The sequence below is a fragment of the Rousettus aegyptiacus genome, unplaced genomic scaffold, assembly GCF_014176215.1.
Source record: "Rousettus aegyptiacus isolate mRouAeg1 unplaced genomic scaffold, mRouAeg1.p scaffold_m13_p_4, whole genome shotgun sequence".
NCBI classification, from domain to species: Eukaryota; Metazoa; Chordata; class Mammalia; order Chiroptera; family Pteropodidae; genus Rousettus; species Rousettus aegyptiacus.
In genome coordinates, this window is record NW_023416307.1 from 137,414,655 (window position 1) to 137,432,473 (window position 17,819).

Consider the following 17,819-nt stretch of genomic DNA (forward strand, 5'->3'; position numbering starts at 1 on the left):
AGATTTATGTTATCACAGTGACATATGGTCTTTTCTGGTTTACTTTAAAGTTTTTAGTGTAACTTCCATTTCTTATGTAAAAAAAATATAGGGTAGAGTACCTCGGCTCAGTCAAATGTGACACTCAGATGAGCCTCTCATTTACCATGCAGAGTTAAGTACACTTCAGTCAGAGGCCTATGGATCCATTAGGTAGACAGGGTTCTGTACCAATTCAGGAATACTTAAACCCCCATTTATACAGAATGATTTACATGGAGCCCACCAAGACCTATGGGAAAGATCTTGAACTCTATCCAAAATTTAAATTCAGAAATATGTAAGCAGATTAATTTAGAGCTTTGGGAGGTTTAATTACTAAAGGCAACTACTAAGAGGAACAAAGAGAAGAAAATTCCTATGGGTAAGAAAGAAATCTGACAGAATGGACTGGAGTCCCTCGGGTTTCAGAGGAAAGTGATTCCAAGCACGATGCGAAGGAATGTATAACCAGGCCTCGAACTAGCATCTTCTACCAAAATGTTTGTCTGTCTTCACTTGGAAAGGAGAGAACAATGGTAGAAATGAAAGGGGAGCACAGGCAGCAGTTCTGGGGGACTACCTTCTTGTGGAAGCTGACAAAAGAAAATATTTTTTAATTATTTATTTTCTTGGCATTTGTTTTTCTATTGCCTAGAATAAGGGGAAAACACTTGAGCTTCACAGACAGATTCTCTCCTGAAAAGCTCTGACACGGCAGTTCAAGTTTATCTGGACAATTAATGCCCATGAGACCATAAAATCTAACGAGTTACCCCCTCACGAAACCCATGTATGTATGCCTTATTCCCAAAAACATCTGTTGTCCAAAATGTAGGAAAAAGGGAAGTGAAATAGAAGTTTTTAAATTTGGTGTCAAGACAGGCCTTCCATCCAAACCCTACTCCAGCTTGTATGAAGATGCTTATATACTCATGTGAAAAGTATAACAAGGGGATAAGGTCCAGCATTCAGGAACTCTCATGGAAGGCTGCAAGCTGCAGGCAACACTCTGAATCTTCTCAATACATTTTGTAATATTTTTTTTAAAAATGAAATCCAGCATGCAACTTATACAACTGGTTTCCTCATTGGTTTTATGGACATAGTGGTAGAATGGCAGATACCTTTAAAAATTGTTGACAGAATCTGCTTTAGTGATAGTAAACTGAGCACTCAGATGGACCAGAAATAACCCTCAGCTTTGGGGCACGGGAGGTAGTAAAAACACAAAGTCATGATGGGGGCTGGGGGATGGTTGGACTCTAGATTCTACAAGGTCACCCCGGGGGTCAAAGGAACTTATCAGTCCTGGAGATTCAGGAGTTGACTGACAACAGGGCAAACAATGGTCCTTAATCAGTACAATGATTGGTGGTACTGAGAAGCTTAAAGGGGAACAGATAAAGGCCCAAATCCTATGGAGGTCAAGAGTTGAAGGAGAGAGAACGAAGTCATTCTTGTCCAAATTCCCTGTATGATCTATTAACCTTGAAGGAATAATAATATCCTGGATTGAGAGGTCCAATGTGGTAGCTACTCCCTATATATGGTTATTTAAATTTAAATAAAATAAAAAGTTCATTTCCTTAGTCATGCTAGCTACATATAAAATACTCAATAACCACATGTGGCTAGTAGTTGATACCATATGGGACAATACAGCTATAGAACAATCCCATCATCATAAAAAATTCTATTGACCAGCACTGATTTAGAAGTGACCTTACTTACAACCAAGCAACTACTGCCTAGAGGGCACTTGAGTTAAACATGTAAGGATATTAAGTGATACCTAAATTGAGTGTGTGCTAAATAAATAATTGTTGAAACAAGAGAAAGCATCAATAATACAAGAATCTCTACTGTTCAAACAAATGGAACAAGAAGTGTGAGGCATCAAAGTGTTACGGATAAGGTGACCCTAGAAATATCATCCAGGAGTGTTCCAATCACATCGGTAACGACATCCAGATGCTCTAGTAACAATAATGATAATGGTAGAGTAAAATTGTATTTGTTCATACACAGCTGCATTTCTATAGCTGAATTAGATGCCACTACACTTGGGTGTTGTCTTTTTTTTTTTTTTATTGCTTGTGCATATAACTTTTTTATTGTGTAAGACTGCATACTGCAATCACCATTACATTTTGTAATGAAGAAAAAATGAAGCAATTCCAAAATAGGCTTCGAGAATTGTCTTGGCAATGGTTCTCAGATCCTCCAATCCTCCTTCCCAAATGTGAGCAGTGAAGTATAAACATGTGTATTAATAATCCTGGTAAGACAAATTTTAAGAATTTACTGACCTTCAATGTCAGTAAGTGTATTCAAATTGGGAAATGTTTCTAATGTTCATGTTAGGTAATTATGAGTGTTCTGTATTAGTAAACAAAGTTCTGTTTAAAAAATTATTTTACACAAAAGAAATATCATTAAGCCTAAAATTGTTTTAAGGAAATATAGTCATGGGCTTCATGACCCATCAAAGAGCATTTAAGGAATAATTCCTTTCGAACAACAGAAATCAATTCAAATAGGTATTATTCAAACAAAGCATTAGCTGTGTTCCTGATACTGATGTTCAATTTAATTAAACCATGGATGTGTAAGCTAAAAGAGACATGCTAGTGCTACCCTTTATATATACTCTATTTTTCTTTCTTTTGGAAGTACTGCAGTCAATATTTCTATGCAAAAGCTATAGCTGTTGAAGCTTCCTGATAATAAGCATTTTTATATCTAATATGAACTGAAAGAACATATTACTCAAGTGTACTTAAATACTTCACACCCTGACCAAGGACAGATAATTAGAATCAACTACAAGTTGTGGAAATACACTTTTTAACAGTTACTTCACACTTATCCCAGGGAATTCAAAAATTTACTTACACAGGACAAATACTGGGTACGCATGATCTAAACTAAGATGCACAACAAAGCATCCATTATTTATAAATGCATTTGGTTAAAATGATGCTAATGAAGCAAAATAAAGGGAGTTTCTTCATGTATAAGTTAAATTTCTAGAAAGAAATATTTAGCCTATACCTATAAAGTAAATCTCTTATCCTGGTTAGCCTTCTCTGTATTGATTTCAAGTGTCACTGAGATAAGTTAATACATTTCTTTCACTTATTTAACAAATATGAATTAAGTACCTATTATTTGCTCTGGCAAATTAAAAAAAAAAAAGTAGTGCAGGAGGCAGAACTTAAGGTTCTGTGGGGGCACAGACAGTTTTAAATAAGATGACAAAGGAAAACCTTATTTGAGAGGTGGACATTTGAACAAGAATTTAAATGTAAAAAGTGAAACTGGTAGTCATGACGATCTTTGCGGAAGTAGTATCCCCGAAAGAAGGAAAAGTCAGTGCTAAGGCCTTAAGACGGGAACACCGCTGGCCTATTAAAGAGCAAAGAAAGCAGTGTGGCCGGGCCAAACAAGTGGTTGGGAAAGAGGTTTTAGAAGAAGCTAGAAGGTAAATAGGCGGCAAGATCAGGCAAAGCCTTATAGGTCGTAAATAACTTTCGCTTTTACTTGGGGCGCTATCACGGGTTTCAGCTGAGAGAAATGTTACTAGATATACCTTTAAAAGCATCATTTCAGCTTCTTTATTGAGAATAGACTGTAAAGGGGCAGGGGACAAAGCAAGGAGACCAGCTAGAATACTATGGGGGGAACCCCGGGGGAGAGATGGTGATCTGGGATTGGTGTGGGGATATCTGATACAATGAAAAGTGGCCAGACTGTCCATCTACTTGGAAAACAGAATTAACTAAATTGTCTGATAGAAAACAGAATTTTCTGATGTCAAGTATTAACATCTCATTGTAAGCTAATAAATTCTTAGAAAGAATATATATTCATATACAGATATACATATATATACATATATACATATATTCATGACAGATATACTGATATCACATCTTAATTATAACATTTAGGAGAGAGAGCTCCGTTTTTCTCCAGCTAACAGTCAGTAAATACTCGGTACCGTGCAGGAGAGAGGTCAGAGTTTAAACAGATCAAGAACACTCTTCTAAAGGCTGAAGTTCTTTTGTGACTAAAGCTACTTTTGGAGAATTCATGTAGTCATGAGGAAATGAATATTTTAACCTTATATGTCAGCTGCATTGGCCCTTGGGTATTATAATAGTAAATGAAAATCTAGCACAGCTTTTGTTGTCTTCATTTAGTAATATTAATAGCCGTGGTCTCAATTTTTTAATTGAAGTCCTCCTGCTTCCAAGGATACAATAGATTCCTAATTGATCCATTTTTTAGGTTTTGCACTTGTGCTCTCTTTGATATTATCTTTTAATAGCTAAAATTGCTTTACATTGCCCCCTTGAGAATATGTGAATCCTGTCTCTCATTAAAAAGTCTCTGGTAGTATTCTTGAGATCTTGATTTTGTGGCAGAAAATTAAAAGCTCTAAAGGAGAGATAATATTGATGAAAAAAAGAATGGATGTTTTTAGATATCTATTATTAAGATTTCTAGTTGTATATTTAAAATCTCAATGATAAACTCATTTAAATTAACATTTGTAGAGAAAATTGTCCATATACTTTCCTTAATCACAATTCTTTCAGAATGAAATTGATAGGCAAATAGAACACACAGATTTAAAAGTGATGAAAATATGAACTATGTTTTAAGACTACAGCTAACATACTAGTATGTTGAATGTGTCATAAAATTTTGGAATTTGTAGCATTAGACACATAGAAGAAAAAATGTCATTTAAACCTGTACAAACAACTTTCTTTGCATAGATAAGATATAAACACGAATAGTTTAAAAACTAAGGAATAAAATCTTCTGCAGCCTTAGGAAACAATGAAACAAAATATTTATGAAAATCAGGTTTAAAATATTTAGGTTATATAATTGGAAGGCTTTTATATTTTAAAAGCAGAAAGTCCTCCCAAATTGGTTTAATGGGACAATAGAGAGCATAAGAAGTAGTCCTGCTCCCTAAGCATGTCCATGCATTCACTGGGAGTGGATGAATGTATTGTTGAAGTGAGAATAATCCGGAAAATACCACAGCTGGTAGTTTTCTGCAAAGGAATACAGATGTAAAAGTTAAAAAAAAATGCCCAGAGTGCTATTTGTTGTTGTTTTTTAATGGGGAAGAACAAGACCCGAAGGCCAGTAGATCAGGGCATTGATTTTAGGGAGAAGGTTTAATAAATTCCTACTCATTATGTCATTAATGACTGAAGGCTCCACACTTAGAGTGGGACCATCTTACATATCCAAGGAAGAAAGATCAACAATCTATTACTTGTTTCCCCCAAGGCTAAGGGCTTACAGGAAAAGGAAAGCTTCCCAAAAGGTAAAAGGAATAGAACTGAGAGAAGCTATCCAGCTTTACATGTATTTGAGCTATACAAAATTCTTCATCGTATATTATAAATGTCTGTTAAAATGCAATGTATCTAATGATTTCTCCAGAAAAAAACAAAGGGGATTAAACTACCTTCACAACACCACAGATTAAGAAAGAAAATTTCCCATTCTAATCCCTTTGATGATATCAGTAAACCATCTCATGGGCACGCTCAGAAGGGTTTGCGTGTAAACAAATCTAATAATGATTTCAGAGTGAGAGTGCAGATTTTCAAAGTTAATAAGCCCATCCATCATAGCCTTAGCTCTCATTAAAGTAAGGAGCAATAACATCACCTGACCAACCCAATAAGGTCTATTCTGTAGACTATCTCTATGCCTGTAAAAGGTCTGAAAAATGAAATTCAAATGTGGGCTTCTTTTAATGAGATATAGTAACAGGAAGTAAATTTATGTCCTTATAGAAAATTTTTAAAAAAGGATAAAATATTTGAAACAATCATTTTCAAGGCAATGGACCTCAGGTAATGAAGGACAGCAGTCCCTGAGAAATGGGAAACAAACGAGATGAATCTTGTAATTGCCTCAGGATGAAAAAGTTCCCAGGCCATGGCACAGAGAGAAGAAACCTGGAAGAAACTGGTGGTCTCAGTGAGTTAATGAGATGAAAATTAGAGTCTAGGGAAACCAAGGCAACTAGAGTTCCAGAGAAGAGGAATTTGAATGGAAAGAGAAAGCACTCTGGAAAACTGTATCAAGTCTTGACTATTCAGCAAATTACTAATGAGCACAAATGCATGAAGAAATTTATCAAGACCTGAAAAAGAATCCTCTAAAAGGATTAAATGGAATAGTACATGGCACTCATATCAGGCTAGGAACAGTGCCTGCTTCACCAGGCAGATTGGAAAAATCCATCATTCGTGGGTAGTGTACTCAAGAAAGTCTTGCCTTGGCAGTGGAAAATAACTAGCTCTAAACTGAGCATTATTTCAGATAAACTTAACAAAACATAAAAGCAAGATTTGAAGGAATAAAACTCTTTCCAAGTAATTTATTTACCCCAGGGAGAAAAAAAAACACAAAAATATTTATAGAATTATAAAAATATTTACTACTCAACAATGTAAAACTTACAATGTCTACCATCCAATAAAGAATACTAAGAATGTAAAATTTGTTGAACTGTAAAAAATAGATAAATCTACAGTTACAGTTAGGTATTTCAATACCTTCACTCAATAACTGATAGAATAAGTAGAAAAAAAATTAGAAATAACATTAACATCTAACTAAAATAAGCTTTCTACCCAACAAACTCAAAATACATATTCTCTTCAAGTGTACATAGAATATATACCAGCATTGTGAATTATAAGGCAAATCTCGATAAATTTTAATGATTCAGGTCAACAAGTCATGTAATTTGATAAAAATGGAACGAATTAGATATCAATAACAGAAATGTCAGGAAAATATCCAAATATCTTGAAACTAAATAACGGATGTCAAAAAGGTAATCAAAGGCAAATAGGAAGTATTTTGAACTGAATGGAAATAAAACACAGTATGTCACAATTTGCAGAATGCTACACTTAAAGGATATTTTACAGCAATAAACCCTTACATTTGTAAAGAAGAAAGAGCTGAGATCAGTGGTCTCAATATATACCTTAGTATCTTTAGACATTAAAAGAATAATGAGTATATATTCATATCAATTCAATGCCTAAAATTTGACAGCTTATGTGAAATGGACACATTCTTTTAAATGGACAAGTTATCAATGTTCTCTTAAGAAAAAACATAACCAGAATAGCCCTAAATCTACTAAAGAAATTCATTCTGTAGTTTAAAACCTTTCCAAAATGAGAACTCCAGGCTTTATGTCTTGACTTATATATCTAACAAACATTTAATGAGGAAACCTCATCAGGTCTATATAAATTCTTCCAAAAACTTGATGAGAAGAGAATTTGTAATATATTCTGTAAGTCTAGCATTGCCCTGATACCAGACATTACAAATAAAGCTACATAGAAAAAAAATCCTAAACAAAATTTTAGCGAGTTGAATGCAACAATATACAAAAAAAATATATCACAACCAAATGGTATTTATTCCAAGAATGCACATTCGGTTTAACATTGAGAAATCAGTGAATGTAATTTACCATATTAACAAACAAACAAAAAGACATCGAAACGAAACATATGATCATCTCTACAGGCCTAGAAAAAGCATTTGACAAAATCTAAAATCCATTCCTGATTAAAAAAAAAATCCTCAGCAAACTAGAAATAGAAGGAAACTTTCTCAATTTGAAAGAGTTCAACAATATTGAGATTATGTATAAGGAAAGAATTTATGCTCTCACTACTTATATTCAACGTTGTACTAGAAGTTCTAAACAATACAGGCAGATGAAAGAATGAGAAAAAAGAAATCATCCAGATTGGAAAAGTAAAGCTGAATTTCTTCACAGATAACATAACCATCTATATAGAAAATCTGATGGAATCAACAAAAAACTACTAGATAAAAGCTCTGTGAACAAAAGATCAATGTATTTTATGTACTACAGTAAACAAGAAACTCAAATAAAAAAACATGTTATTTATAATGGCATCAAAAATGTAAAGTACTTAAGGATAAATCTGACCTATGTGCTTGAAACTGTAAAACATTACTGAGAGAATTTAAAGAAGACCAGATAAAAGAACAGTTATTCTTTGTTCATGGGTTATATGAATCAATATTGTTAAGATATCTGTTCTTCTTGAATTACCTATAAATTCAATACAATCCCAATCAAAATTGTAGCAGGCTTTTTTCAATTAAATAAAGGCCAAAAGTATGTGAATAGAATCAAAAATCTATAAGGTATAAATGCTGGTTCCATGCAGTACCTATTTTTTAGATGATGAGTAGAAAGAGAGAAGGGCTATGTTTCTGCTTCCTTCGCCCACCTAAAAGAAGAAATTTGAAGGACTTAAATGATGTTGTTTTTCATGCATAGAGCTTGGTTTGCCTTAGTGAAGAGTAAGTGAAATTTATATACATACACAAAAAATACACCAGAGGTGAGAATAGACAGAAATAGAATGTGTTCCTCCCCCCGCCCATAGACTTACTCCTAGAAAAATAGTTCCCAAAAACAAGTCACCTCTAAGATGTTGTATAGATAACAATCATGTTGTTTGGAGAATCTTTACATATACGACCCAGATACTCAGCAATCTCCATTGTATTCTACTGTCATTTATCACCAGCTTTGCAGTGGTTCTTCATAAATCCTCCATATAATCTATTCACAAAAATCATTACTGAGTGATGAAGAGGTTAGCAAAGATTTCATAGAGAGATATAGGAGAGAGTTCACAGAAACAGCAAATTTAAATTTAAAAAAACAAAAACAAAAAACCAAAAAAACCCTATCTCCGTGTACTTCTCTGCCATTCTAGTCTTCTGAATTGCAAGTTAGTCCTCGCTTCCAAACCACATTCATGTCATTGTCTAGTAAAATGAATGCCCTCTAATTAATGAAGAACCTTTTTCTCCTTAAAAAATAGCCAATTTTTGAGTGAGCATGCTCTGGGGGAGTTTTATCCCCTATCTCAAATTTCTCCACACCACACATCCTCCCGATGGGAGAGCTATATGGCCTTTTGGACCTTGATTAGCATAACTCACAGTATGGATGAAATTTTTGATTCTCAATTTAAATTACAAAACAAGAGAAGAGTTTAAAGATATCTAATTTTAAAAAAAACTCAGATATTTTCAATTCTTGAAATATTTCTTCAATCCTCAGTATACTTTTCTCAAAATGAAACTAAATTAAAGACATATTGCCTTTATTTAAATATTAAGTGACTAATATATCTGATTGCCTAATGTTCTTTTTCAAATACAACAAACAAATAGCCCCAAGGAAAAGGACAAGTTCTTGTCCAAAATTTGACATTGGGCTGGAAAATCATACTTCTAATCTGAAGTGTAATTGTTACCTATTTGGTTTTAACATATGTCATTTAAGCTATTTTTTTTTTGTGTGTAGTAAAAGGAAAATTATAGAGAAGAGGTAGTAAAAAGAAGACATCTCTAAGTTTACCTCTAATTTTAAAGGAAGTGAAGTGACAAGTGCCCCCTGAAGAACATATTAGTCTCTTCATATTTCTATACATTTTTTAGGCTCTAAAGATGATAAAATTTGTTTAATTGCATCATTGCATGTTTCAGAAAGAATTTATTACAGTGAATTTTTACCAATCAAGATATTATAAGAATGCCAAGAGTTTCTTAAGGTAAAAACTTTTATAACAACTGTTACAGAAAAAGGATTACTGCTTTCCAAGTCACTTGGATAATGATATTCTATAATCTGATTTCAACTTTTCTGCTATTTTGGTCTCATATGTAATTTTTTAAAAAATGTAATAAAATATATTTTTAATAAAACGAAAACTATATTTCACACACATGTAGTTTGGAAATGTAGTTTAGTTGACCAAAATGAACTCTTTAGTTCAGTAGTCCTGATATCAGAATCTGCTTTTAAATTTATCCAAGTTAGTCACTCAATTATTTATTGACAATATTCACACAAGCATTAACTTAGTAAATTGGTATTCTTAATCTCAGTCACCGGGGGAAAAACAATATCATTACTGTCAAATTACTGACAGCATGGTGTCTGGTTAAATTAAGTAAGTTGCTATTTAATAATAAATCAAGTTAATGGTTTGCTTTGCTAATGTAAGTGTTAAAATTAATCTTTCAATGGTCTGAAACGATCACTTGAGATGACTTAGTTTAATGACCAAGAAGTATTTATTAGTTTTACCAAAAACCTTGATCCAAGTAAGTCAAAACACATTGTAAATTGTATTTCATTTTTTAAAAAATCTAGTTTTTTAAAATTTTTCAGAATATGTCACTAATGTGTGTATAATTACAAAACAAGAAAAAGCAGAGAGAAAAACTTAAAACCTTATCCTCATATTGATGTACATTAATCTATTGGGTGTCTACCATACATCAGGCACTGTGAAAGATGCAGGGGATTTAAAAACAAATGAACATAACAAATCTGTTTCTGCAATCACAAAACTTTCTTTTAGAGATTACAAGGACTGGTGAGAATGGTTAGAAACAGGAAATTTCTAATGCACTTTGGTAAGTAAAGAAATTAAGATATTCTGTACTGAGGAAGCAGCAGTAGGAACCCAGACATAAAAATCTGAAATACTGTTTTATTTAATACTCTCTATGACTCTGAGTGGTATGTATTATTATAACTACAGAGTAGGTAAGGAAATAGGTTCACAGAAACTTAATAAATTGTTCAAGACCTCAGAGTTGATAAGTTGTTCTAGTTGACTCATTAATGGATATGTTCATGAAGGAGTTGATGAATGAATGAAAGACATGTCTGGAGCTCAGTAGAGAGGACCATCAACATATATGTGCTGCCTGATTTTTGAAGCCTTTGTGGTGATGTTGGCCAGCACGTTTATTCAGAGAAAGCAAAGAAAGAAAAATTTTAAAAGGTAATGTAAAAGAAATATACAAGTGCTACTATAATGGCCAAATTCAAGCTATTTATAACATTATTTCTGAACTTCTACCCTAAAGAAATTTTGTAAGTGGACCTTAACTTCAGTTTTTCTTCTCAATCAGTGATACACAGGTCAAGATGCACCTTATCTCTTGGTCCTGCCTGAGAGAATCCAGTCAGATCCCACCAATATTTAAACACACAGTCAGGTTACCTTGTTTTAACTCTCCAGATCCAGGCATTTCTCAACTGAAGGCAGGGTCTGAATTTTCCAGCTATTCAGTATTCTATTTATTGAGTATTAAAATTCTAAACAGTCTCATTGGATGTTTCAGTTTCCTGTTTACTCGATTTAGTGATTAGGCTATTCTCTCCTACTTGTCTGTTCGAATCTTATCTCAGTTCCAGTGACACATTCTGATTAAAAGATAATGACATTAGGACCATGAGAAATTTAAAATGAATGAGGTGTTAACATCACACAAGCTATTCCAACTTTGATGATAAACACAAATGATTCTCAAAAAAGAAAAAAGAATTTTAAAAATTCTTCTCATCTTGAACCGAACCTCTTTAAAGTCAAATTATCTCCTTTCTCAGATTTTTTTATACTTATCAAATCAAGATTTGGGAATATGTTTGTTTTTATGACTTCTCTCCACTACCATTGCCCTAAAAAGAAGTAATATCTGTACATGTGGCTGGTACATTTCTATGCTTGACTTTCCAATGACTCTTCTTTATTAACATCTGAATGAAACCATTGCCTTTCATTAAAAAAAAAAAAATTGTAGCAAAAAAAAAAATACAAATGAGAATTAACTCAATGATAAGATACCACTACACATATGTCACAATGGCCAAAATCCAGAACTCTGACCACACCAAATGCTGGTGAGGATGTGAAACAATAGGCATGATGGTAATTTAAAACAGTACAGCCACTTTGGAAGATAGTTTGGTGGTTTCTTATAAAACAAATAAATATATGTTTACCATACAGCCCAGCAAGCATGCTCCTTGGTATCCCCATTCAAAAGGGTTAAAAACTTATGTTCATAAGAAGTCTGCACATGAATGTTTATAGCAGCTTTATTTATCATTTCCAAGAAACCAAGCTGTTCTTCAACAGGGGAATGGATAAAAAAAATGTGGCATATCCATACACTGGAATATTAATCAGCACTAAAAAGAAATGAGATATTAAACCACAAAAAAATGGAAGAATCTTAAATAAATGTTACTAAGTCAAAGCCTGAAAAGGCTACATACTATATGATTCCATTTATATGACATATTCTGGAACAGGTAAAGCTATAGGGACAAGAAAACTGGTTTCCAGGAATTTAGGGAGAAGGAATAAGGAAAGGAGGAAGAGATGAATAGGTAGACCACAGGGGATTTTTATGGCAGTGATTTTACTCTATATGATACTGTAATGGTAGATTCATGTCATATATATTTGTTAAAACCCATAAAATGTACAACAAAATGAACTCAAATATAAACTATAAATATAAACTTAAGAACTTTTAAACAGCCTTGGTTAGTCACTCTTATATATGGACAGGTGAGTTGACTTACACATTTGAGAAAACCTTTAATGTAAAAGGCAAACAGCAAAACAAGCAAAAATAACAAAAGAAGCAACTTGGATAAAATAAAGACTATACAGAGAGAAAAGAAATCTTTAAGCAAAAAATAGAGATCTTGGAAACTGAAAATTCAGCAGAAATTAAACATTCAACTGAAGGATGGGAAGACATATTTGAGAAAATCTCCCAGAACATAAGAAAAAAAGTCAGAGATTAAAAATTATAAAGAAAGGATAAAATTAGAAAAATATACCAGGAGGTCCAACATTCAATAGCAGCTTTGGGATGAGAGAATATATAGGAGAGAAACAGCATCAAAAATTACATCAAGAAAATTTCATGATTTGAAGGACATGGGACTCCTTATTAAAAATATCTACTTATTGCCAAATAAAATAGTAGCTACTGGAGAAAAAAAATGGTTATATACGAGAAAGGGGAATTAGAATGTGTTCAACAACACTAAAACCTGAAAAAGAATGGATAAATAACTTCAAAATTCTTAATAAAAATTATTTCCGATTGAGCCAAACGATCACAGACATGCAGGTGTTCTAAAGAAGTTTTTAGACTATTATTGCTAACAAAGGGGAAAAGTTGATTAAGAAAAAAAAGGGTCAATACAAACAACACAGCTCAACTGAATAACATCTACAAGGTCATTATTAACCTAAGTAAAATTATATAATTTTATTGACAAAATGGGAATGTGCAAGAAATGTACCAATTTATAACATGGGGCAGGGAAGTGAAAGAGAGTTGAGCTTTCATCCCCCATAGTGGGAAGCAAGTATGCCTAAAACTGTTAAATGACAACTGGCAAAATAAATATTTTATTGGAGAGATGTAGATAAATACCAAAAGGAAAAGCTAAGAGATTGAAAACCACTGCCTCTGAAAAATGGGGAGGAGAAAGAGACCACTGCTTTCCTTAAGTTTTGTAGACTCTGACCTTTTAAATTATGTGTACATATAACTGCAGAGAATAAAAAAACTGCATTAAAAGATAAAATGAATAAAAGCCCAAAAGTTCACACTAACAAAACTACAGGCAAAGTCTATGAATATTTTTAATACATTAAAATTAAAACAGAATTTTTAATATGCATTTCTTTTAAAATAGTATAGTATTTTACATGCTAACATAAATATTTCAATAACTATATTTTCCAAAACAAAACAATTTAGTGAGAAGAATGATATTGTTTTACATTTTTGCAAAGTCTCTTCAATGTCTGACTTCACTGAAGACATCTGGATCCTCCTAGCTTCTGCACCATTCAATCTGTTGCAATATCATGTCATGTAGCCTCTAGAAAACTCCACTTCACACTCATGATAAAATGAATGTGAAACAAGAAATAATGTGTTAGTGTTATTATGGGATTAGTTTTGACACTGTAGACTCTATGATAGGGTTTCAGGAATCCATAGAGATTCCTGGACAACATTCTTGAGAATGGCTGCTCTAGACTATCCTTATTTTTTACATTTCAGGTGCTGGTTAGTCAGTCAGTCTGTCTGTCTGTCTGTCTGTCTGTCTCTGTCTCTCTCTCTCACACACACACACACACACACACACACACACACACACATCATTACAATGTTGAGTTTTTACCAGAGTTTATTCTGACAAGCACATGTGGCATTACAAGGTTATATCCAAAAGAATGATCACTTATCTAAAAGGGAACACTTTGTGAGAAGGGAAGACGAAGGAAGATATGGCTGATGAGCACTATTATAATGATTCCTGATATGACAAAGTACTAGAAATTCAAAACCAATCCATTGGAGCAGTGGCCATTATTCTCGGAATAACTAGTAGGCAAAGAAACATATCATGAATCCTCCATGGCAAAAAAAAAAAGTTTTCCTACCCAAACATCAAAGTGGAAATTGCATTTTCTAAACAGGGTAAGCAAATCATCATTTATAAGCTATCCATTTCATTATCTATCTATAATTATTTTCATTTTTCTTTGGGAATTTTCCAGAGAAACAGTTCATATGACTTTGTATTGGAGCCTATATTTAAACTAGTTTAGTGCCTATTTTTAAAATGGTACACATCATAGTGGAAATTTTGAGAGCCTACTGTTTTTCAAACAACTATTTCTTTTCTAACATGGCAGGGTTTGGTTGTTTTATACTGTTTATACACTTCATTGTTAGTTCTGCAATAGGAAGCTATCTTCAGTCACAATTGACAAAGTGCCTGCAATTAAATAGCATCTTAAATACTGGTGATGCTGTTCTAATGGAGTTGTTATTATTCTGAGCATCAGGCAACTGGAAAAGAAATGTGTTCAGAGAGCCACAGGATTGGAATGATTCTCATCTAGGTGTGCCGAGGTTGGCCTCAAGAAGAATGCAAACTAGTAGAACACTGAATTTATGAGCTCTGTAAGTACAAAGCTACAGAAGTAATGGACTACAAAATTGACTCTTTTAAATATCAGTTTCATCAACTGGCAACAGTGTCCAAAAGAGTGGAAGAAAAAGAAAAAACTGTCTTTGGAATAAAATAATATGCCATTTACTAGGGTATGAATAGTTGATCATAATCATCACATTGCACATCAAATGCAAAAATATAAGTATGTGTTGAGCAGCATCTTCTTTTTGGTACTTGTACAGATATTAAAATGTAAACAGTATTCCATCTTTAGATGCAAAAACGTAATTAGATAAAGTATACGTAATGCAGTATTAGAAGTTATAATATGCTATGATAATATGATGGTAAAATATTGGCATGGTTCATTGCTCTTTAGTAAAGATGATGTTTTCTTCATTTCTCCTACCACTGCACTATAAATCTCTGGAAGAGCTGAGGGGTCAATACTGTGCCCTACAGGTGAATTAATTTTCCTATGACATTGTGTTTCTATTAGGTCAGTGTTAGGGTCTTAATAAAGAGTGGATTTCAATTAGAACTTCGTCATGATGTCCAATGAGCAACTGAGGACCCAGTGTGGCATCCCTTTGCCTACTCTGTGATTCCAGTGTCAAGTGATTTCCCAAAGCATTAAATTTGCTTCATAATATTTACTTGTGAAACTCACCTGCCAAAATTCTAGAAGTCTATAAGGATTCGTATTCTACAGAAAAGCATAAAGACAAAAATAAGAAAATAGTGTGAAAACTCACTCCACACAAAAATATAAATGACAAGTAACAGTATAAATCAGCTAACGCCAAATATATCTGCTGTAGAAAATTTATATTGTTCTGTGAAGTAATTTAGGAGCAACTGTATTCAAGAGTGAGTGGGATGGGATGAGAGATGCACAGAAAAAGATAATTTGACATCACCTAATAAATATTTCAGAGTAGCATAAAGAAGAGCATAGGCAGGCCAGATTTGGGGGAATTTAGGATTATGTTAAAGAGGCAGGGCTAACTTCTAGAAACAGCTATAGAGTATTAAAAACAATTTGTGTACTTTTGTGTATACGTACATGAGCTCATGAATCCATGACCATTAAGTTTAAATAAGCAGGTTTTTAAACTACCAAACAAATAATCCTAAATGCATATCCTATCTACACATTTTCTATCAGAAACATAATTTCCCTCTCAAAGAATAGTTATTTCTGGAAAGCCATAGAGAATAGAAACAATTTCCAGAAAAGGCAATACATGTAAACAAAGGGTTACATTTGTTATCAAGTAAAATTCATAGATGCAGGATATTTTTCATTTGAAATCTTGATGCATATGACAGGATTCATATGATGAAACTGTGCCTCATAGATTTGCACTCACTTTATAAATTGGGCTCTGGAAGGCTTCTGAAATCAGATACCTTGCAATTTCTGCAAATGACTAATGACTGATAGCATCATCAGGGACATGCTCTTGTGATCCACTAATATAGGCACCACGCGGGTATTAATGACTGAGTCAAATATTCTAACATATGAATTTTTTATTAGGCTTTTCCTTTTTAAAATGTGACTCTACCTTTGCCAATTACTGTAGTTTGGTGTCTACTGAAACAGATATTTGAAACAAATACAATTAGGTACACTAGAGCACCTCTGAGTGGTCTGCTATGCTTCTCCATTTTAACCTAACCTAACACTGGTTTTGCCTGGCTTGAATAGAGTATACCTTTTACTCATCTTATCCTTTCATTTTGCCATTTGGGATGTGACTATATCTTCAAAGCTCCTGACAGCTAAAAGTCAAAAATCTTCCATCTCTTTTCAATTGCAGACTTCTAGTCACTCTCATCTTTTTCTTCTATATTTGAGACCAAATTAGAACTTATCATGAGAAAAGATCCACTTGCCCATCTGAGTTCTCTGTTCTTCATCCTCAGGAGCCAGAAAGACAAAGAAATATAAATATAAATGGGAATAAACACGATGACCTATTTGAGCAACTCCATGACAATCTTCCCCCAAGAAGGAAATTTTGAGAACTATTTCACTGGTTCATTTTGGTAGCACATTTTTATTTGAGTCACAGTCTACAGGGTAAACTGACACTGACTACTGCTTTTCTGTGTGTGTGTGTGTGTGTGTGTGTGTGTGTGTTTTAATACCTTTTTTATGTCTACAGAACCTGGTGTTCCTAGGCGGTCTCCCTTCCAAGTACTAACCAGGTCCAACCCTGCTTAACTTCCGAGATCAGATGAAATAGAGCATGTTCAGGGTGGCATGGCCGTAGACATGATCTTGTTGTTGTTTTTTTAATTTTTATTTTCCAGCATTTAATTTTTTTCTAAATGTACTTTAAAGCAATATATTTCCAGAGTGTTGATTTTTCTAAAACATGGATATGAAGAAATTTCCCCCACAGAATTCTATATTCCTTCTGGAAACCAGAATACTACTTCAATGTCAGCCTCATCATCAGGTGGCATTTGAAGTAATTATTCTACTAAAGCAGGGGCTCAGCATCTTAACTCAAAATCAGATAAAAATCCTCATGACTCAGATACACTTGATGAATCTAATGTTGTAAAAAGTTCCTACCTACAAGTGAATTAGGATTAGTTATTGTGTGAACTGCCTCCAGCAAGCGAAAAGAGTTTCCAGCAGGTGCATGGACCACGCTTATTATAAAAAGAAAAAAAAAATCGCTTTCATGATAGCTCTCTCACTGAAGGGGAAAAAAATCTAAGTAGAACTCTAAAATATTCATAAGTATTAAAATCTGTTCTGTTAACATGAGAAAGAATTATAGCCCAGACATATGTACTGTGAAACTACTTTTAAAGGTCCGTTATCTCTAATTTGTCACATGATTTAATCAAAGTAGAG

The 17,819-nt window shown here is 33.4% G+C and overlaps 1 pseudogene; it reads right to left on the reverse strand.

The window, feature by feature from the left end:
• Positions 1 to 17,106: 17,106 nt before the first annotated feature.
• LOC118602412 lies at positions 17,107 to 17,225 on the reverse strand (annotated as a pseudogene).
• Between the last annotated feature and the right edge of the window lie 594 nt (positions 17,226 to 17,819).